At 41.3% G+C, this 23,974-nt stretch overlaps 1 protein-coding gene and 1 pseudogene across 2 annotated transcripts in view; one reads left to right on the top strand and one right to left on the bottom strand.

The window, feature by feature from the left end:
- The window catches only part of OSBPL6 (oxysterol binding protein like 6), a 198,327-nt gene that overhangs the window by 46,169 nt on the left and 128,184 nt on the right, over positions 1 to 23,974 (top strand). Inside the window, exon 1 of one of the 2 annotated variants that reach the window (XM_035007656.1) lies at positions 8,941 to 9,056. The exons of the other annotated variant lie outside the window; for it this stretch is intronic. The gene's annotated coding sequence lies outside the window, so the exon portion shown is untranslated. Of the gene's footprint in view, positions 1 to 8,940; positions 9,057 to 23,974 lie in introns of those variants that run through there. 2 annotated transcript variants of the gene reach the window in all.
- LOC118012281 lies at positions 19,792 to 20,434 on the bottom strand (annotated as a pseudogene).

Genomic DNA, 23,974 nt, shown 5'->3' with positions numbered 1-23,974 from the left:
TGAAATCAGGACCTCTCCTGTAAAAACAAAACAAAAAAAGATGAGAAAATACTCAAAGGAATCCTTGAATTGCCTTCAGAAATGAAATACATGGTAAAAGTGAAATTAGAAATTAGATTAACAGCTAGCTACTCTGTTTCTAATTCCTATAAAATGGCCTTGCTCTCTTGAGACTTGTGGCCATTTCCGTTGGTTTTACTTGGCCTTATTTTATCTTGGCTACTTCCTCTGAATTGGTTAAGGCTTCTCAGTGGGCTGTAAGCAGGACACCTTCATTTCTGGCGGTTGTTTTCAATGTTAATTCATCCAGAATAATTGGAATTATGGTGAATATTATTACTTACTCCATCCAGTTGGTCCTTAAAGTGCTTAGTGTCAGATTAAAAACCTCATCAAGAACCCCCGGGGGCCCTTAATTTCTCTCACATTTTCAGAGCCATACTGAGGGACCCCTTGCCCTCTGGGTGTAAGGTGGTGATGATGCGTGGGAGCAGTGACAGGGGTTGGATGTTCAGTGGTTGTCGCAGGAGCTTTGTCGTCATAAGAGATCTGGCCATGGATGAGCTATTTAATCTCCCTGTTTTCCCATCTTTCATTACAATACCTACTTCATGGGTTGTGAGTGTTAAGTAAGATGATCCACTTATGATGAGCTTAGCATAGTATCTAACACATAGAAGTACCTTATAAGTACCAGCAATTAATTAGTATTATTATTCACAGTAGGTGCAGTTCTAGAGACACTGTAAATACTCTTGCTCTTACACTCTATATATTGAAACAGTAATAGTTCTCTAGTTTTTCTCCTTTTCTCTATAACTTACTTTATTTAGCTTTTGAATAATACCAATCTTATAGTCTTAAAAATAATATTCACTCAGCATTAGATTAAAAGGAGAAAATGCAAATACTTTCCTAACAGGTCTTAATATTAATTATATATATTTGAAGTCATATCACTTACTCAGTTTCTGTGGTGTGTCATAACACTGCTTTGGATAGTAAAATAGCAATAATGACAACAACAACACTCTCAACTTTTGCACTTACATCTGAATTATTATGGGGAGGGGGAGGATACCTGTTAAATTCAGGTTAACATTATTGAAGATTTTACAAGTTGTGAATCGTCAACTTTCCCAGACTTCAGCTCTATTAAATAAACAGTATTTCAGGCTTTAGTATAATCCACTGGCTTGTTACCAAAGTGCTAGATAGCTAGACAGACAAGTAGTTACTTAAAAAAAAAACAAAACTTTTTGATTTGAGATCATTATAATTCATGGAAAATTGCCAAAAAATGTACAGGAGATCTCGTGTACCTTTCACTCAGTTTCCCCCAAAGGTAACATCTTCCATAATTATAGTACAGAGCAAAACCAGGAAATTGACATTGATCATCCATCCATAGAGTTCATTCAGATATGCAAATATTTTCTTTCAGTCTGTAACTTGTCTTTCCATCCCTATTCATGGGATCTTTTATAGAGCAAAAGTTTTAAATTTTGATAAAGTCCAGTTTATCAGTTTTTTCTTTTTACGGTCAGGGGTTGTGTTTTTCAAAAGCAGGTCCACACAGCACCTGCTTTGACATCATCTGAAGTGCTTGCTACAAAGCCCGTTTGCCTGGGCCCCACCCCAGACATTCTGAATCACACTCGTGGGGATGGGGTCTGATGGTCTGTTAATTTAAGAAACTCCCTAAGATCCAAGAGCCACTGATTCAGACAGTTTGGCCTTGAGTCTTTTTTCTTCTTTCTTGACCTTGTCTATGACTGATCCCATTCATTCCTGCCACTTGTATTATCAAATATGTGTGATAACTTCCACACAACCCTCTGATGAGCTCTGGAGTAGCAGCTCTGCTGGATGCTCTCTGCTGCTATACATAGAAAATCTTTAATAAATGGATTATTGGTTAGATGTTACTTTCCAGGACCCCTATGAATAGGTTGTAGTAGATAGAATAAGAGCCATCCTAATTATTATTTGTAGATTGTCTGTCAAAAAGGCCCACATTGGTCCTGATGCTTGAAATTACTTAGTTATATAATATTTGGGGGGGAGGGATCTAGTTATATAAATAGTCTTGGGGTTATTTTTTTCTTTTGTTCTTTGGTCTTATTTGTACCTCCTCTTCCCTTCAGCAGATAATTTGATATAATCTCTCTTTGGAGAACAATTCACAGCATTTGGTGAATATCAAGATTTCTGTGATTGAGGGACGCCTGGGTGGCTCAGTCATTAAGCATCTGCCTTCGGCTCAGGTCATGATCCCAGGGTCCTGGGATCGAGTCCGGCATCAGGCTCCTTGCTCAGCGGGGAGCCTGCTTCTCCCTCTCCCAATCCCCCTGCTTGTGCTCTCTCTCTGACAAATAAATAAAATCTTAAAAAAAAAAAAGATTTCTGTGATTGAACAACCTAATATTTAGATATGTGGTTGCTCTTTTTATAATTTTTAAGTATTTTTTTCATCAGCATAAAGAACTATTCCTTGGGTGTCTTTAACAAAGCCCTCTGAAAAATGACAGTTTCATATCTGGATATTTTATTTGATTTTGGAGTGTAATTAGAATGTTTATTAAAATATCAATTTTAGAATGTCTCAATTTTATATCATTTGTTTAAAGTAGTTTTATTTTTTATAAACTAAGTTCTCATTTATTTATTTTTTTATTTACTTAATTTTATATAAAGTTAAATTCTCATTTTGTGTGTTCTCCCTAGTCGTTGGCTCTATTTAATCCATGTTTCTAGTTGCTGCAGTCCCTTAAAAATTAAATTATCCTTTTAAGATGATAGGGCATGCTGGAACAGGACTTGTGTGAAAAGGCAGTAGCTAGAAGGATGGTGAAATGAAACTCTGTTTCTTACATGTTGATCTTGGAAGAAAACGACAAGTCTAGGAAATAATGCTTACTGGTGTTTGTGTCTTCAGACAGTACGGTTGATTGGAGTTTACCGGCAAGAAATGAAAGCTAATTTTGTCTTGGTTGTAAAGCTGGATTCACTTATTACCACAGTGGAGAATAGTGATAGCCAGAGGCCATGGTGTCCATCCTGTAATAAGGAATATTATGTGCTACCGTATCGTGATAGCGTCTTTTACGTGCAATTCTCAGGAGAGTTTGACGTCAGAGAGATTCGTTTTCCACATGGGCCAGCTAGCTCAGGGAACACAGTCTCCACTAACTTCGGATGGTCATGTCAGCACCGAGAGGTGCTGTGGGATATACAAGGGGATCCAGCGACAGTGTGATTGGTGTACCTGAACAGAGACATACTGTTCAGTTAGTGGTCACCGAAAACATGCTGGTAGGAATATATTAAGGATGGTGCAATCCAGGAAGCTTGAGTCCTCCCTGCCCTCCTTGGATGTCAGAAATAGTTTCTAGCCATGTATAGGCATGCCTTTGTCTCGGGCCTTATCATAATTTGGAACAATTTACCATCCAAGATTTGAGACCCCAAAATTACCCTTTTGACCTTGGCTTTCTGTCATTCCTTTTCTTCTCATTCTTCCTCCTCCCCAACCTGGTACTTGCCTCTCTTATGGTGCCCAGCCTCCTTTCTGTCTTCTCAGTTCATCTGGTTTAGGTTTCATTGCCTTAGTACGCACTGCAAGCAAGCCAATTCTGCAGGACTGTCTAGTTTTTATTACTTTTTATCCTCCTCTGAGTTATCTGGCCAATCCTGACCTTGAGTTAACCCTGGTGTTATTTATCTCTTATCTTTTGCTCCAAGGATAAATGACTTTTTTGCGTAAGTCTTCAGGAAGCTGAGTTGATTTTGTTTTTCTCCTGCCAAACCCTCATAGGTACTTGGTAAAACTTTCATGTCCCCACGTAGGGGCTCTTCCCAGTGCCTTCCCCTCTGAAGACCCTACTTCCATCCCCATATTGCTGTGGAATTCTTGCTGCTCATTTTTCTAAGGAGATATTTCAAAGCCACCTGAGATCAGCTCCCTTAACTTTCATCTTTTTGATCTCCAGTTCTCCCTATTTACTCTTGTCTCTGCTTCTATTCCGTTTCAAACAACTTGGAAAGGTCTTCTCTTTTCCAGTGCTCATCCACCTGTTTCTGCCCTTAGTCATTTACCTTCCCATTCTTGTGAGACCCTGATTTGTCAATACATCCTTTCTTTTTTTTTTTTTTGTAACTTAAGTTTGGTAGCTTCTTACCATATGAAAACGCTCAGATCTATCTGATCTTTTAGAGTAGAATTTCTCAATGATTGACTATTGATATTGTGGGCACCATCAGTGTTTTATGCTGGATATTTCTTTGTTGTAGGGGGCAGTCCTGTGTATTGCAAGATGTTTAGCAGCAGCTCTGGCCGTTACTCACCAGATGCTGGTAGCACTCTGGAGTGTTGCCAGACATTGCCAAATATCTCTTAAGGGGCAGAATTCTTGCGACCAAGCCATTCCATCCATCGCTCTTCTTTTCTTTTCATTCCCATCATCACCAAGTTTCCCTGTGGACCACTCACTTCTTATCTCCACTTCCTCACCATTCAGTCAGATCTGAATCAGGCTTCTGACACTACCCATTACCGAAAATGCTCTCAGAGGACTGAAATGACCTCCTGGCAGCCAAATCCAGTGACTGGTCTTTTCTCAATGCCTTAGTTTTCTACAACTTTTGACACTGTGGTCTCATTTTATGGTATCCATCTTATGTATTCTTTTGGCTTTCCTCCTAGCTCCCTGTCTCCTTTAGATCTTTCTCCTAGACTTTCTAAATATAGGCACTCCCCTCTGTGTAGGCCTCTGCTGTCCTCTTTTTTCATGTTTCTCATCCCTTCTCATGTCTCTTCTGGTCACTGCTATGCAGATGACTTCTAAATATAGATTCCGTTTCTCAGCTGCACTCTAGGCTTACATGTCCTTTCGCCTCTTGGGTACATCAACCTGATCTTCTACTTGACACATTAACTCAGTATGTTTCAACAGTTCGGAAACAAACTCCTCACCGTCCCTCCTTTCATTGATTCCCATTAACGGGACCACAGACCTTTTTATCAGCGGTTCCCCAAACATTTTTGGTTGTACACCACATCGCTAAAAAGTTTTTGTGCATGTTACATCCAAAGTATGATATTTATTAATAAATTTTATACATGTGCCATAGTGTTAAGTTTTAAAACATGAAATAGAAATTTTACAAAGGTTAGGGAATATGAGGTTAATCCTTAAAATTTTACAGTAAAACCTTTCTGTTCTTGGGCGCCTGGGTGGCTCAGTCGGTTGAGCGACTGCCTTCGGCTCAGGTCATGATCCCAGGGTCCTGGGATTGAGTCCCACATCGGGCTCCCTGCTCTGCGGGGAGCCTGCTTCTCCCTCTCCCACTCCCCCTGCTTGTGTTCCCTCTCTCGCTGTGTCTCTCTCTGTCAAATAAATAAATAAAATCTTTAAAAAAAAAAAAAAAACCTTTCTGTTCTTTAAAATGTTAGTAATTTAATATACTTCATTTTTTTAAAAAAATCCAGATTTAATACTTTGTCTTACAGAAATCTAAGTACAGTTTATTTTGATTCTTGATTTTAATGTTGCCTTAGTTGAAAAAGATACCCCGCAAACATGTGTGGATTCAAATAGAAGAAGTATATTATTGGCTATACTTATGAAATTTTAATTCTTAACTGGAATGGTGGTTGTTAGGGGTTTAGGAGAAAAGGGAATGGGGGTTATTATTTTATGGGTGCAGAGTTTCAATTTTCAACATGAAAAGAGTCTGGAGGTGGATGGTGGTAATGGTTGCCCAACATGTAAATGTACCTAACACTACTGTACCATACAGCCCAAAATGATTTAGATGGCAGGGCACCTGGGTGGCTCAGTCAGTTAAGCATCTGACTCTTGATTTTGGCTCAGGTCATGATCTCAGGTTCATGAGATTGAGCCCGGCATAGGACTATGTGCTCAGCGGGGCGTCTGCTTCTCTCTCTCTCTCTCTCTCTCTCTCCCCCTCTCCCCCTCTCCCCCCACCCCCTCGCGCTCTCTCTGTCTAAAATAAATAAATAAATCTTAAAAAAATGATTTAGATGGCAAATTGTATGTTATGTGTCTTTAACCACAATTAAAAATAATAATTTAAAAAGTGCTTAGCAGAGAACCAGTCATGTAATAATTACTTATTAAAAGTTGATGTTAATATTTGTTATTATTATTTCTATACCACTGTCATTAATAATTGTCTCCATGGTCCCATTCATACTTCTCAGTGTCTTAATTTTGGTTCAGTAATTGATTACCATACTCATTGGGTCTCACACAGTTCCTAATACAACATAGTAGGTACTCAAGAAACAGTTATTGAATAAATGATGTGACAACAGTGGATTACAATCACTTTTTGCTTTTCTTCACATTAGGGATTTAGTTCTATGAAAATGGGCATGGCTTAAGAGTAAGTACTTAATTCTTTTCTATTCAATGCCTTAAATGTACTATGGCATTCTGCATGGATGGTTATTCAGTGTAGAAATTTATATTTAAGGCAGTTAAACACGTATTGCACAGATACACGTTTTACTCTAGAAATTATGTTGCCACATATTGTGTATTAGCCATTTAAAAAGTTTTATTATTATGAGCTCTAAAAAGGTGTTAGCATGATTGCTTGGACAAAAGGTGGATTTAAGATGATTTTTTTTTTTTTAAAGATTTTATTTATTTATTTGACAGAGAGACACAGCGAGAGAGGGAACACAAGCAGGGGGAGTGGGAGAGGGAGAAGCAGGCTTCCTGTGGAGCAGGCAAGCCTGGGATCCTGGGATCATGACCTGAGCCGAAGGCAGACGCTTAATGACTGAGCCACCCAGGCGCCCCGGTTTAAGATGATTTTAAAGTTTATCTTCTGAAAGTGTGACTGAGAAGCTATGTTTTTAAGTGGGTTAGATATGGGAAGTGTGCACTCAGAGAAAGAAAAGGGAATGCTCAGTCTCAGTCTTTCAGGGCTAAAACTCTGCTTTTTACTCCCCTGCTTCACCAATACTGTTTGACTCTTCTAATCTCATTTCACAAAATAGCCACCTTCTCCTTTTTCTTCATTGGCTACCAGTAACCTTTTTGAGCGGTTGTCTAGCTCAGCAGCCTACTTTCCAGTAAAATGTAATCACAATTCCCATATCGCTCTTGGCTTCACTGTCTGCTCCTCCTAATTCCCCCCTTTCTGCGTGAATCAGCAGATGTGGATGACGTCATCTTTTATTTGGCTGTCTCGCCGTTGTTAAATGTCGCCCTGCCAGAAGTCAAGCGTGGTGAGCCTGCTTCTGCAGTTTTTGCTCTTATGAAACTGGTGGAAATTTTGAATGAACAAAGAATTTTGATTCATAGCAATTTGGTTAAAAAACAAAAAATCAACCCAGGGATCAGATACGGGTTAGAAGTCCCTTACAACCTGAAACCATGAATCAGTGGTTGATACAATAAGTGATTTCATACCACTTTGTCGTGCTTTTCAAAATACTGCCAGTTGGCCAAAATGTGAGTAGGATATTGATGCCTTAAGTTTTTATCAAAGAAATAGTAGATGAGCTTACTTAATCATCTAAGTCTTATCTTAAATATTAAAAAATGATAATTTTAAGATTTTTTTTTTACTTTGGAACGATATACATACTACAGGAACCACAGAAAACATTAAAAAATGTAGTCATTTTTTTTAAAGATTTTATATATTTATTTGAGATAGCATGGGAGGGGGAGCAAAGGGAGAGGGCGAAGCAGGCTCACTGCTGAGCAAGGAGCCGGATGATGTAGGGCTCAATCCCAGGACGCTGGATCATGATCTGAGTGGAAGGCAGATGCTTAACCGATTGAGCCACCCAGGTGCCCCAGCTTGTATTTTCTTATATAAAATTTATTTATATAAGAATATTGTTAAAATTATATATTTCATGTACTTTATTAATACAGTCATATATGTGTATACTTCATAAGATATATAAAATTGATAGCATATATAAAAGTTCATAAAATCTTCAATGCTCTGTACCTGGTTTATTCCAAAGACTTCTCTCCTTCCTCAGAATGTAAATTGCTGTAATTGAGAATGAGCACTGTTCACGGTTCTTAGGAATGACCTGTCTTGCCCTTCTTGATCTGCTCCTTGGCCTGGGAGTGGACTGTATCCAGAGGTGAGTAAGAGGGTGGGGATGCCAAAGAAGGCTGGACAACCTTTACCCGGTTGAGCTACTAGTCTAGGTTGTTAATAGTGGCATGGCGCACGTCTTACATTTCTGTGTCATTGAATCCCACCACTTATTTGGCTTTTCCATCTGGAGGTCTCAAAGACATCTTTAACTTCCTAACATTGTGATTGGAACCAATCTTTTCATCCCCTGGGTAGCAGCTAAGCCTGTGCCTCATGCTGTGTTCCTCTCTTCAGTCAGTTGCTCCAGCCAGAAACCTGGGATGGATCGCCTTGGGCGCCTCATTCCCTCCTGCACTCCCCACCCAGATTGAACAGTCCTGTCCATTCATCTCTAGAATATATCCCAAATTCATCCTCTTCCACTCCCATCTTAGAAAACAAAACAAAACCCAAATCTTTCATTTGACCCCAAATTATCTGGCTCTGGCCTACAACTGCCACTTCATTTCATGCCTTCCTCTCCTTCCCACTCTCCACTTAAATGCGGCCAGTCATTTTCCAGTCCTTGGTATGTCTAGCTCTTTCTTGCCTCAGACCCTTTGCGTATGCTGTTCCCTCCGTCTGGAGTGTCCTCTCCTTCTTTGGCTTCAGTGTTAGCTTCAATGCTAGTTTCTCTGAGAAGCCTTTTCCTCCTTTCAAGTTAAGTCTCCCTCCTATTTTTTTTTATTATGGTAGTAGGTCTTTTTACTTTGAGCATAATCATATACTTAGCTGCTCATTATTATTATTATTATTATTATTATTATTATTATTATTATTATTATTTGTCTCTCTCATTAGACCATAGGTCCATGAGAAGAGCAAGGGCAAGTCTGTTTGGCTTAACACCACATTCCCAGCTCCTAGCAGTGTGTCTGACATGTAGTAGATGCTTGCCGTATTGCATGAATGAATAAGTGAGTATCTTTTTATAATAAGAGAATAATAATAATATAACAGTCCTAACATTTTCCCCTTGGATGTTAAACGTAGTAGATCGTTTTCTTGAATTGAAGGCGTTCAATAGACGGTGCTACCACTGTATGGTTTTATACTTTCACGTGATTCTGCATATCCTGGTGTTTGCTATTCAGAGGGAGGCGACTGCTTATGCTTATTTTGTGGTTCCTGACACTTGGTTAACAATTTAATTTTAAATCACTACTGAGACTTGCCTCAAATGGAAAAAAACTTATCTAGGTTGTTTAAAATGTATGAGCCCCACTGTACTGTATAGAACAGCAAAAATAATTTTCTTCTTTGGTAGTGAAAAAAAATATTTTCTCTACATGTGTTATTTTTGCTCCCCACAAAGTGCTAAGTTACAGATGCAATATTATCTCTGTAATAAAAAGATCTTGATTGAATAGTAGGTAAGTCTGTAGCAGTCATATTAAAATGTACTTTTCCAGAGTATGCTCTGTTTCAGAGGTAACAGGGATGCAAGTGAGAAATGACATGATGGATTTGACTGCCTCTGCTTCTTACTGGATGATTCGACAGAACTCAAGCATGTCTTCCGCTGCTAGCAGGTTTCTGTAGAACCATGTGAGAGCCGCATGGGGCGTCCCTGCCTCCTCGCTCCGCTGGGATGGGTGGTTGATTTTCTCTAGATGCCTTTTCTAGGCGCAATGGCTAAGTACACAAGGATAATTTCTTACTGTTTTCTTCTTAATTAAAAAAAAAATCATTGACTGTAACATATGACAACCTTTTCATAATTGCACTTCTGCTAATTTGAAAACGCTGTTACAAAGTGTGTGTTGTTGGACTCTGTCACAGTTTGCTAGGAGTCTTAACTAAAAACTCAGGCTGGGAACCTACCCCAGGTTTGAAGATGATGGTTTCACTGGGCAGTGGTGTGGGACACAGAAAACAATTCAGCCCCACACCCTTCAGGAAGATGAGGTCGGTTCTTAGTCCGAGTCAGTATGTGGGAAACACCTGTACAAAATCGCGTGTCTGACTCTGTGTGGGATGCACACAGATAAAGCAAACACTAGCTCTAGCGAGAAACAAGTATACGTGGAATAATTAGATCCAGTGATTTATGCACAGGGCTGTTCTGTGCATCCATACACTCTGTGTTTGGGGGCCTCACGGTGACACCATGACGTAGGTGGGGGTGTGTGTGACTGGTATTGTTACACCTAATTTACTGATGGGAAAACTGAGCTTGGGGTGAGTTAGGTTGCGTGTGTTCAAGGGGAACAGGCGGGGAGTGGCAGAACTGGGGCCTGCAGCTGTGTGTTCGACTCCGGGATTCAAAGGAAGAAGAGCTGTTCCTGGGTCCCGGGGACGCTGGCCTCCATGCCATGGATACACAGCCCTCACAGTTTGGGAAGAGACCCTGACTTCAGAAGCTGACTGGGGAGCTCCCACTTAGAACTGTGGCTCCTTCCTCTCTCTTGCTCCATGTCTTCTATCCTCCTTTTGGCGTTTCTGCAGTTCTGGCCTTACCACTGGCCCCCACCTGTCTTTCCACTCCCAGCTTTTCTCTTGATCCAGCTTCCAGTGTGTGTCGCCATTCTCTTTCTTCCCTTCACTGTGAGAGCATTTCCTGATTCTCCTTTGTAAGTGCCATTCGCTCCTCAACCCCACACTGCTTCTCAGTGGGATCACTGGTGCTGTCTGAGGTTCCTGTTTTTCAGCCCTTACTCTCATCAATCTCCATACAGTCTGTATCTGGGGACTGGCTGCCATTTCCCGAATGTCTCCTCAGGTGGCTTCTGGGCACCTTCTCTGTTGGCTCCATGCCTGTTGCTGTTCGACCTCCAGTGCTCTTCCTCCTCTTCTGCCCCTAAAATATTGAAGCGCCCAGAGTTTGGCATGGTCGTTGGAGGCGTGAGCCCTCAGTTACCCATGCGCCATCTCTGCATGTCCAGCAGCCACCCATACCCCCAGAGACATGACCACCCCCAGGGTCTCCAGGTCCTGCCCTCTCCCAAGGTCCCAGTCTCTAGATCGTATCCCACCGTGCCCAACATGGAGCAGAAACTCTTCCCATCTACTATGGAGTCATTCTCCAGTTTCCCGAAATAGAAGCTTTGGTGTCTTCTTTATGTGGGGTCATCAGGAAACCTTGATGCTTTTATCTCAGAATTATTTATCATGGCCTGCTAATTAGCCTCCCTTCCAGTCTCGCCATGCTCCAGAATGTCTTCCATTCCGCTTCTAGAGTTGCCTCCCTCGCTGTTTAGTCTGATTATATCACTCTCCTTACTCTAGGGTGCTGACTCCCCATCTGTCTTCCCCACAGGGCTAGGGCCAGTTCCACTGATGGCCACCAGTAGCTGTGCCCTCCATGCTCGAAAGTGTGTGTCGAATGAATGAATCTGGTTCCAGTCTTGCTTCTCAACTTTATGTCCCTGTGACCGGGCCCTGTGCTGTCGTGCCCCCAGCCCCTCACCATTTCTCAAGCATGCCCAGTTCTTTACTATGTCCTGCTTTGTCATTTTTAGATTTTTTCTTCCATGTTCCTTCTTTCTTTTTTTTTTTTTTAATATTTTATTTATTTATTTGACAGAGAGAGACACAGCGAGAGCAGGAACACAAGCAGGGGGAGTGGGAGAGGGAGAAGCAGGCCTCCTGCTGAGCAGGGAGCCCGATGTGGGGCTCGATCCCAGGACCCTGGGATCATGACCTGAGCCGAAGGCAGACGCTTAACAACTGAGCCACCCAGGTGCCCCCCATGTTCCTTATTTCAACTCACACCTTATAACTTTTCCGTTCTGATGAAAAGGTCCTTTTGTCTTTTTTCTGCCTTGTCTTTGTTGAAGTCAGTCACCTCTCATTACGTTTCTTCCTTTTCTTGTCCTCATCCATTTCTGGTTTAATTTTTGTATTTCTGATTCTAGGTGTTTTTTCAGTTCTCCAAATGCTTCTGTGAGGATATTTAAGTCAGTTTGGAGTGTCGTTTCAGGTTCCTCCTGCTTTGGGCGGGGAGAGTTTTCAGCAGCTCTTTGGTAGGGTTCTGATGTTTCTCGCTTCCCAAGCATTTCAGCGGTGCTCTTGCTGGCTCAGGAGCTCACATCTGTCAGGTGCCGTTTCTCTAATGTGTGCTGGTGGTGGTGGATGGCGAGGCTCTGGTGTGTCGTAGGCACCTTACTTTCTCTCTCTTCCTTCTGTGCTGCAGCACCGCTCCCTCGCTTTCCTTCTCTCCAGAAGCAACACTTCTCTCTCGCCTTCAAGCCCTTCCGCTCCGTGGAGCTGGGGCTGAGAGCTATCGGGCCTCAGGCCATATGTGCTCCGTGGACACTTGGCGCATGACTTTCCCTCTTCGGGGGTGATTTGGAGTCCCCTCCGTGCCCCTGTTCTCCTTGCACACGTGCCTCTCTTCACACTCACTGGTGTGTAGCAGCAGAAGCAGCTCTTCTAGAAATTCGTTTCTTCCGACACTGACGGGTAATTTGAAGTTTGCGGTATTCTGTGCCCCTAATCGTGACAAATGCCTTGGGGCCTGTGAAGATATTTGCCATCTTGTAGATTTTGTCGTCTTTTGGGAAGGATGTGTAGAGAGATTTGGACCCATGCAGCCGCCGTGGTCCTCCAAAGTGGAAAGCTCCCATGGGGAAAGTTACATTTCTCCTGCTTTTAGGTGAGAAACCCAAGACTCAGAAAAGCTAAGGAATTTGGCCAAGATGGCACAGACACCAAAAACCGGGATATGAGGAAAATTTCTTCTTTTGCTTATATCAGAGAAAGTCTAATCTGCTTTTATGAAGCTTATTTATGGTTTAGCAGAGGGGCAATGTAAATTTTCTTTTTTTCTTTAAAGATTTTATTTATTTCTTTATTTGTCAGAGAGAGAGAGAGAGGGCGCATATAAGCAGGGGAAGTGGCAGGCAGAGGGAGAGAGAGAAGCAGACTCCCCGCTGAGCAGGGAGCCCGACGAAGGGCTCTATCCCAGGACCCTGGGATCATGACCTGAGCTGAAGGCAGATGCTTAACCAACTGAGCCACCCAGGCGTCCCTAAATTTTCTTGAAAATTTTTAAAAATACTGCAGGGAAGTAAAGGTGTTCTGAAAATGTTTGATGTTTCCTTTTAAAGAAATTTCAGGTTTGGGGGTACCTGGGTGGTGCAGTCAGTTCAGTGTCTGACTCTTTTTTTTTTTTTTTAAAGATTTTATTTATTTATTTTGACAGAGAGAGAGAGACAGCGAGAGAGGGAACACAAGCAGAGGGAGTGGGAGAGGGAGAAGCAGGCTTCCCGCGGAGCAGGGAGCCCGATGCGGGGCTCGATCCCAGGACCCTGGGATCATGACCCGAGCCAAAGGCAGATGTTTAATGACTGAGCCACCCAGGTGCCCCCAGTGTCTGACTCTTGATTTCGGCTCAGGTCATGAGATTGAGCCCCATATTGGGCTCCATGCTCAGTGTGGAGTCTACTTGTCCCTGTCTCTCTGCTCCTCCCCCACACCCAAATACATAAATAAAATCCTTTTTTTTTTTTTTTTCAAATACATGATTCTTCCCTTAAAAAGAAAAGAAATTTCAGGTTTGGTTGTGTGGGTGTGATGGTACTACATAAGTATGTACAGACTGAAAGTTTGTGTGGCTTTATCTTTTTATAATGAAATGGAATTTTTTCTGTGATTTTCTCTTGATGCATATTGTTGAAGATCAAGAAGAATGTAATCCAATTTGTAACCTTAACATTGGTTGTTTTAAGGTTAGAAAAGCACAGCCGCTGGTGGAGAGTGGTTCTATTTCATTACGGAAGGATCAGTAAATATCACTCTCCATGCATACAACAGTGTCAGGTTCCTTTTACTGTGATGGAGACATTTGTATCAAGTGTTCAGTCTTATTATTTGTCTTGAGCATTTTGGTTTGGGGATTTGAGGACTAAGAGTGTCAGATATTTTAGAGGGAGAGATGAGAGTTCTCTGCTTTGTTTCATTTTCTGTCTATACAATTAACATCTACTCATGCTGATATTTTGAAAAAAAATACAAGGAAAGAAAATAATCTGAAATCTCATTATCTAGAATCAACTATTATTGATTTTCTGGTATTGTTTGCTCTTCTGGTGTTTTTTGTTTTCTGGGTTTTTTTCCTATTGTATATTATGCATCCTAGTTTGTAACCTACTTTTTTGGTGTACCAGTGAAATGTGAACATTTTTTCCAGTAAATCATCTATGGCATGATTTTTATTGCTATACATTTGTTCCTTTACATAGATGTGCCATACTTTACCTAATCAGTCTGCTATTATTGATTTAGGTTGCTTGAGGTCATTTTTGCTATTATGGGATTACAGTGAATATTTTTACAAATATATCTTTGTGTACACTTCAATATGTAAGGAGTAACTGACTCTCTTTTTTAAGATTGCCATTTTTCTGCTTGGAGAAATAGAATAAAATGTACAGACTCCTTTTATATCTATTTGCTTTCCTTCAACTTTTCATCTTTGTTTTGTGTTTAAGTAACTCCCTATAGGCTCATTCCTTCGCCCCTCAGTTTTTCTCCCTAGAGTTCGCTTTTGCATCAAATTATTCTATTTTCTATAGCTTTGGGTGCCATCTATATGCCATTCATACCCAGACACTGACCTTTTAGTCAATTTACAAGTAAATCTCCAGCTGCTATTATAAAATCTGTAACAAGGTGTTTGATTCATAATCTCATAGCCGGACTCTCCCAGCAGGAGAGAGTTCTGAGCTGCAGAGCCAAGTTATCTAACTGCCTGCTGGACATCTTGCCTGAGGTCACCAACAGACATTTCAAACTTCAAGTGTGAAAAAATAATCATAGCCACTAACAATTTTTTTTTGAGATTACTGTGTACCGGGAATCATGCCATGTGTTTTAAATGCATATGCTCTTTCTGTCATAGCCACATAGGTTTACCATATTTCCCATTTTACAGATGATGAAAACAGACCATAGAAGGTTACACAGAAGCTAGTAAATCTTCCTGTGCTCTTTTTTTTTTTTTTAAGATTTTATTTATTTGACCGAGAGAGACACAGTGAGAGAGGGAACACAAAAGGAGGAGTGGGAGAGGGAGAAGCAGACTCCCTGCCAAGCAGGGAGCCTGATGCGGGGCTCGATCCCAGGACCCTGGGATCATGACCTGAGCCGAAGGCAGACGCTTAATGACTGAGCCACCCAGGCGCCCCTCTTCCTGTGCTCTTTACAGATAAGCTGTGTGGTTTGCAAAATGGAATTCTTTTTTTTTTTTTTTAAGATTTTATTTATTTATTTGACAGAGAGAGAGTTAGTGAAAGCAGGAACACAAACAGGGGGAGTGGGAGAGGGAGAAGCAGGTTTCCTGCTGAGCAGAAAGCCCGACGCGGGGCTCGATCCCAGGACCCTGGAAACATGACCTGAGCCAAAGGCAGACGCTTAACGACTGAGCTACCCAGGCGCCCCGCAAAATGGAATTCTTGATGCTTCACCCTATAGTGTCTTCCCAAAGTATTTCTTGTCTTGGTAAATGGTGAGCTATCTACCCAGGAGCTCATGCCAGGAAATTGGGAGACATCCTTGGTACCTTTTTCTCCCTCATTTATCAATATCTCCTGTTGATCCTATTTTCCAAATATGTCTTGAATCATGCCACTGTTTTGCACACCTACTGTGCACCGCCCCCCAACCAGGTCATGCGGTCATCCTTCCTCCACAACTCCTGACCCTGCTTCTGTCCCTGCCCCTCAGGACGAGTCCTCACACACAGAGTGGTCTTTATGTATTCAAATCTAATCCTTCACTGCCCTGGTCACAGCCTTCCATTCTCGTTCCAGCCTCACTCTCACTTCCCTTGATGAGGCCACACTTCCTCTTCCTCAGGGCGCTGGCACCTCCTCTGCCTTCTGCCTGAAATGCTCCTCAGCTCTGTTCTTCACCTGAACAACTCCTGCTCCTGCTTCCGGTTTCATTTTAAATGTCACTTGTGCAGAGCAGAAGCCTCCTCAGATCCTGAATGAGGATTCCTCTTTCTGTTCTCAGACGCCAGCCGTTCACCCTCACAGCACTGAACAGTGTATAGACTCCTCATCTTAGATTCGGACTCATTTATAATATAACCTTAGACTCTATGGGATTATTTATCTGATAACTGCCCTTTCTGCTCCCCTCACCTGTCAATGCCATGAGAAGGTTGTGTCTGTGTCTGTTTTTACCCTTGAACCTTAACCCTAAGCACAATCCTTGGCACATAGTAGATGTCCACCAAATATTTGAATAAAAAAGGCATGAACACATTGAGTTCTGGCTTCACCTGGAAGTGAAATGAGCTGGGATGTCTCTTTCCCCTGTCCAGGGGTGTGGGTGTGTAGTTGATTTTCTCTGTTTGTCTGGCAGGAGCCAAAGGACTGCAAGCATGGGACCCACCTTTAGGCAAACAAGGGAGTGGTGGGCTCAGGGAGTGAAAGATGCCACATAATGGAAGAATAAGACTCAAAGGAGGGAAGAAAGGACCACGGCTCGCTTTTGTCCCGGTGGGAGAGCCCATTGTGATCCCTAAGAGGGTTTGAAGGATTGAATTAGTCCCAGTTCTTAAAGTTTTTATTTGGTAAGTCATCTACTCTGTCAATATTGTGAAGTTAAACTTAGCGACAGTTACTATGAGTTTTTTTTTTTCTCTCCTTCCTGACCCTCTCAACTAGAGGAATATCTGCGTTTAATTTTCGATGGCATAAAATTTCATTAACTGTGAGTGTGCCATTTCTGCTTACAAGGGCTTTCCTTGGAGCAGAAAGCGATTATAAGGGGCCCTTCATGCTTGATTACTGCAGAGGAGGCGGAATTCAGCAAGAGCCTCGCAGAGCCCATAATATGTCATTCTGGCCATCTGTCCTCCAAGGCACCTACGTGGGGCTCTTTTAAGGCTCAGAGTCATTTTGGTTTTGAAGGCACTTGTTCTTTCTGATCACGCACCCTTCCTGCCTAAAGCAGTGAAGTCACAGAACAACTGTGTTGATTTAAATTCTAAATTCCTGTAACAGTGACAATACCTTTCCTAGGCGCTGGCACCAAGTGGAGCCAGTTTCCATATCCCTGCTCTCCTGCATTTTCTTCCTCGAACTACAAGTTACGGCGGCAGCAAGCATCCTGTGCACGTGCTTGCCATGATGTAGTTCCCACCTTTTGAAATGCCGGACTCCGAGCAGAAAGTAATGTGCTTTCTCATATCCCCACGCTTGTGTGTTTCTCCTTTGGATTCTTAAGAATATCTGAGGCTGAAGAGTGGTGTTCTATTGGAACTCCACTTGGCCTCATGAGCTACTACACCAAAACCGCCCCCTGGGCCCTTGAAGAGTGCAAGGGATTAGCAGAGATTGGCAAACTCTGTAAAAGGCCAGGTTGTAAATATTTGGGGGTTCCTGAGCCATATGGTCTGTCACTAACTACTCAACTCTGCTGTTGTGTGTGCAAACAGCCATAGACAGCACAGGAATACATGGGCATGGCTGTGGTCCAGTAAAACTTTTATAACAAAATAAGCAGAGGGCAAGATTTGGCTCACGGGCCACAGGGTGCCAGTGTAATTAACATAATTGCCCAAACCAAAGCATTGTAAACAGGGAAGATGATTTGGATGAAACAAAAAAATGGCAGACTTTTGTTCTCATATGGTCAATGGTTTTTGTTAAGCAAATAGGACTGAGTTAGATGCCCTCTATGTCACAGATAACAACATTGGTTCTTGAGGCCATTTGAATAGAACCAAATTTAGATATGCAGAAGGGCATAAATCCTATCCCATTCTTTATAATTAATGTTAATACTTCTAGACTGTCTTGGGTCAGCATGAATTAGACGTCTGCTATTCCTTCCTTCCTGGCGTGATGAGATCATGGCACAATTCCGTCTTAGAATAGTTTTGGATCTTCTGCTAAAATAATTTGACCTCTTGGTAAGCAGTACATTAGGGATCACCACATGTGATAATGGCCCCTGGTGTGACTAGACCATTAGTTTCTGCAACCCTGAACATTTCTGAGAGAGTGGACTGTGGACAGAATCTATAGAAGGTGGCAGATATTGGCGAACACTCAAGCCACTGTACAAGAGAAGTTGTTACTGTTACTGTTGAGTTTCAGGAAATGCTTTTGGAAGACAAGTAGAAGTGGATGACAAATTGAGTTGGTTGGTTTTGTTTTTTGTTTTGTGCTCTGGTGAAGAAACTTCTTCCAGGAGACATGAGTTTTCAGACATTGATGATTAACTTTGATGTGGGTAAAGATTTGTTAAGAATTCAGTAGTTTAATGGAATTTTAGATCTAGTCCAACCCTTTCCGTTTCACAGTTGGGGAAAGGGAGGTTATCCCAGTAATGTCATCCTGCTTATTCTCATAGTTTGCTATATCATCTACATGCTGTATATTCTAAAAGGATAAATTCAGAGCCAGCGAATCAAAAGTGGATATAACAGTTAGTGTGTTCTTTATGGGCATGTTGATTTTATCCATCATCATAGTGGAGGTGGGGCTGCGAGTTGCCATGTTTAGTAAATAAAAATAGGACACCAAATTAAATTTGGACTTTAGATAAACATGGAATTTTTTTTTTTAGTATAAAAGTTTAGTATAGAATGCAGTATTTGAGACATACTTATACTAAAAGATTCCTTGTTTATTTGATATTCAGACTTAACTAGACAGTTCTATATTTTATTTGCACCATACTGGAGGCCATATAAACTGGGGGAAATATAAACTCAGAACCTAAGTTTAATGGTAAAGGTTTTATGAACAGGGTGATAGCTAGAATGGGAGTTTTAGCTTGAAGCCTTGATTTTTCTTGACATGACCAGTACTTTGGTTATGGTGTTGTATAATGTGTTCTACCATGACAAAGGAATAAGAAGTGGGCAGTTTCGGTCATGGTTTTGTTTAGTAATTTCATAAACAGCAGCTCAGTTGGTGTTTCTTGGGCCATCCTGAAACCCAGCAGTTGGCAGGGTTAGCCAACACTTTTTGAGGAAGTTGCGTGGAAAAAAACGGACATGATGTTTGAGGCTGCCTGAGGAGGAGTGCAGCAGGTCACTTCAGGCAGAGCAGGAAGGCCAGGCTGGAGAACGGACATGAAAGCAGCATATTTGCCTAAACCAGGTCTTCAAAGATATTCGAAGGAGTGGAATCATTCAGTACATACTCTTGCATCAGGCTTCTTTCATTAAGCATCATCCGGTTAAGCTCTAGTATTTTGACCCAGAGTTAGGTACTGTATTCAGACTGGTGCTGTATTCCTTTTTTTTTTTTTTTTTTGTAATAATTGCTAGTTTTATTCCTCTGGCTAAGAGATCCAGGGGTAACTTGAGGTTTACATTTTTTTAATAGTTCTTCCATCAAGAGTTTAGGTGCACCCATTGCCCTTAGAAGCTGGTTGCAAATTATTTAACTCTTACTTATGAAACTTTAATTCTTTTTGTGTGTGTGACATGTGTTCATGAAAAAATACATATAAGCAAAAAGAAAAAAAGCTCATGCCACACAGAAATAAGCAGTTACGTTTCTGATATATGTTTGTATGTATACACACACACGCACACACGCACACACGAATTTGGGATTTAATCCTACATATGTGAGCTGATACTAAATATATCGCTTTGTAACCTGTTATGTTTTACTTCACAATATGTAATGAATATATTATCATGCAAATGTGTGAAACTTTCCAATTGAAAAACAGACCTGGAGGATGGGTCAAAATACAAAATCCAGGGAGATGCTGATAACAAGGAAGCTACCTAAAACAAAATTCCACCAGATGAGTAAAGTAAACCGAAGGTCAAAGATACATCAGAAAACGCTAACAGAAAGAAAGCAGGGGCCAGATTTTAATATCAGACAAAAAAAGAATTCAAGGCCTAAAGCACACAGGATAAGGACGGCTGCGTGAATGTCTTTGCTTCCAATGCATCATCACAAACTTGTTTCTTACTCTTCTTATCTCTTCCCTCAGCCTTTCCAACTCATCTGCTCCTCTTATCATTTCTTCAGGGTCCAAATGCCTCACAGGAGTGTCCTCTTTAAACCCCTTGCCAGGCTGGGTCAGCCCTCCTCTAAGATTTCCTTCTGCCTCCTGGCTTACACCTTCTTCGGAAGGTTGAGGACTGATATCCTTCCGCCTCCTGTGGTATATCTTCTGAAGGGCGGTCGGCCTCGGTCTTTGGCATGTTCTGTGGTTTTCCTTCATTTTCTTCACAAGACTTTTGCATGTTGAGTATTTTTCTGTTATTTCTTTTGAATAAATTAATCCTGCAGGGATCCAGGGGATTTTCCTGCCTCCTTCCCTCACTCGATTTGTGCCGCGCCCAAAAGACTAAAGAGTCCTGAAAGGAGCTGGGGCACTTTTCTCCTTCTCCAGCAATACGGAGCTGCTACAGGGAAACAGGCCCTGGACTATAAGGACTTCTGCACACGTCAACTCTTTTTTTTTTTTTTTAACATTTTATTTATTTGACAGAGACACAGCGAGAGAGGGAACACAAGCAGGGGGAGTGGGAGAGGGAGAAGCAAGCTTCCCGCCGAGCAGGGAGCCCGGTGTGGGGCTCGATCCCAGGACCCTGGGATCATGACCTGAGCCGAAGGCAGACGCTTAACGACTGAGCCACCCAGGTGCCCCTGGTGCTGTATTCCTATCTCATAGCTTTAGAAAGATGATTTCCTGAATGATACCACGAGAAAAACCCAGGTCCTGGCCTCATTTTATTGTTGCTTAAGTTCATATAGGGAGATGAACTGTTTTCTTGACGTATGAAGGATACATCATTTCCTCCAGTGAGAGCAGATTCTGTTTGGAAGGTTGGTGGTGCAGGAGCTGGGGCTCCATGAAATAATTTGCCTGTAGCTAGCCAAGTCATTTGCTTATGTGAATGCTTCCCCATGCCTCAGGTCCCTTTCCTACTAATTTCCCCTAGTGTGTCTGCCTATATGTTTCTGGAGGCCTCTTGATCAAATTCCATTTGAGCTTGTGCTGATTTTTTAAGGTCAAGTACTGATAATTGTAAGATTCAGAAAGCCATTTACCTGTCTTGTTATTTTTAATGGGATTACTTAATGGTTTAGTTTTGCTAATTAAGTAGAAGAGGAGTGATCAAAATAGTGGTTAAATTACTGTACCCAGAACTTGCATTTCATTTCATTTCATTTAAAAGAAATCAGTGAGAACTCAACAGTAGAATTAGATCCAAAGGTGGTTTTCTTCTGTAGGGAATTTTCTTTGAATTCTTTAACTCAATTATCTCTATTTTAGGTTACAGAAGGACAACACAGACCAAAGAAGTAAAAGCAGAATTACCCTTACTTGTCACTATTAGGGGATATATGTGTAAGAGTTTATCTAAGGAAAGGCTCATAAGTAGAGCGGTGAACCCAAGGATGAACTAATTTATAGGAGCCTCTGGCTCCTTTGTCAGTATATATAAGTATATATACTTATATATACTGACGTAGCTGAATTACTTGTAGTTTCTTTAACTGGTTGAAAAGAAGAGAGTCTGAAAGGTCAGATTAACTTTGACTTTATTCCATTTGCTGTTTGTGTTAAGTTTGAGTCAACAGTGGAAAATTTGTTACCCTGTGAAACCTCTGGAGGGTGGGGCTGGTTCCCGTGATCATAGCATCAAGGACCGTTGCTGAGATCTCGTTCACTCATTAGGAGGTGCCGCATGGTGATCTTCTAAATCTAACATTTTTCTTCATTTATTAGCTGGAAAGCTTCCGTAAAGAGAAACTCTTCTGTATCAAGTTCTCACTTATCCCGAGGAGCAAGCTTGTATTAGAAAAGCAAGATAAATGCTGATTCTTCCTCTTTATTTACCAGTTTCAAAATGAGTTGGTTAACTGGCTTCGTCTAAAAGTGACCAATAACTTTTTGAATGAATTTATGGATTTAAACACATTTGATATGTCTGAATCCATTTGCAATCATTATTCTGTTTGATGATCAAATTACCCAGTTCTTGGCTCGGGGGGCCTCTTCTAAGTGGCTTCTGAATTGTGTATATAGTATGTATATGTGCGTACATGTATTAATCATCTACTTATTTATCTTTCTACTTATTTATTTAGAATGTCTTTGGTAGACAAGATGTTCCAGGCTCATTGTACTTTTTATTCCCAGGCCTCGATTCAGCCATTTCTCCATGGAGCTCCAGTTCCTTTTGACAGAAATAGTATTTCAAGACACAATCTGGGGCGCCTGGGTGGCTCAGTCGTTAAGCGTCTGCCTTTGGCTCAGGTCATGATCCTGGGGTCCCGGGATCGAGTCCCACATCGGGCTCCCTGCTCAGCAGGAAGCCTGCCTCTCCCTCTCCCACTCCCCCTGCTTGTGTTCCTGCTCTAGCTATCTCTCTCTCTGTCAAATAAATAAATAAAATCTTAAAAAAAAAAAAAAAGACACAATCTGAACACTAGGGGTGGTGATTGCTGCTGGCTAGTCATTATTTCTCGGTCCTTTCAGGACATAAAGTTAGAAAATTAAGCAAATTGCTTCATGAGTTCGGGCTGATACTTCCAATTCGAATTAAAGATTACTAACAAATGATGATTGGTTGGAAAAGTGCGGAGTGAATAACCAAGGACTGTACAATAATGGAGAAGAGGCTAAGGAAATAATTATAAAAATCACAGAAAACGAAACTGCAAAGGGATCTTGAAATATATAATCTGGTTTTCTACCTACTTCTTTGCCCTTTCACAAAAGCTACATTTGAACATGTCTGAGTAGAGAAAAGGATCAAGAAGGTGAAGCTCAAATCTTAGTCACTGGCTTCAGCCGGACAGGAAATGGCTGGACACCTTGATGTGAAGTGATTTATGTGAAGTGAGGAGAACAGAAAACACATTATGGCAGTTCAAATGGAAAACTTTGTATTGAGCGAATTTCAGCTTCGGTTGACCCTCCTTCGACTGTTTTCTCACTTTGAACTTTTTCTTAGAAAAGGGCTTTTATCTTTAGAAATGAGATATTTGGTGTGTGAAAACAAGGCAGAATTAACTGCCAACAAGCCCCTCATACCCATGGTGGTTCTGGTTTTCCTTCATAGTCAAGAAAGCTCTCTGCATCATTTTTGTCAGATTTCCCCTACCGGTCTTAACTTGAACGTTGTTGTTATTTGAGAGGCAGTGTGTAAGACGTTTTGACCACTATTTTGTATTCTACAGGGTGGAGGAAAGAGGCCCAGGCTTCAGTGTCCCCTGGTTAGTCTGGAAGGCATATGTGTTCATGTACACATTCAATATCTAAGGCAAAACATTACACAATGCATGTTATTGTCATAATTAGAGATGCAAACATGAATATTTTACTGACTCCAAAGGGAAATTCAGTATTAAATACAGATGTAAATTTTTATGCTTTGCTAGAAAAACTGCTTATAAAGGTTTAAAATGCCAGTCTCAAAAGTATGTCCATTTTCACATTGAATATCTACAATAAATGAAGTAAATGTGTTAAATATTCTCAATTGTTTTAGTATTAAATTTTCTCTAATGCTGGTTGCAAAAGGGAATTGTTTTTGATGGGGAAAAATACAAATATGCCAGCTTTTTTTAAAAAGTTTTTATGGGGGCACCTGGGTGGTTCAGTCGTTAAGTGTCTGCCTTCAGCTCAGGTCATGATCCCAGAGTCCTGGGATCGAGCCCTGCATCGGGCTCCCTGCTCAGCAGGAAGCCTGCTTCTCCCTCTTGCACTCTCCCTGCTTGTGTTCCCTCTCTCGCTGTGTCTCTCTCTGTCAAATAAGTACATAAAATCTTTAAAAAAATAAATTAATTAAAAAAAATAAGATTTTATGTATTTATTTGAGAGAGAGAGAGCATGAGTTTGGGGGGGAGGGGCAGAGGAAGAGAGGGGCAGAGGGAGAGGGAGAAGC

The sequence above is a fragment of the Mirounga leonina genome, unplaced genomic scaffold, assembly GCF_011800145.1.
Source record: "Mirounga leonina isolate KUSES-001 unplaced genomic scaffold, KU_Mleo_1.0 Mir_151, whole genome shotgun sequence".
Classification (NCBI taxonomy): Eukaryota; Metazoa; Chordata; class Mammalia; order Carnivora; family Phocidae; genus Mirounga; species Mirounga leonina.
The sequence above is the reverse complement of the archived record's forward strand: the minus strand, read 5'-3'. Positions and strand labels throughout refer to the sequence as shown.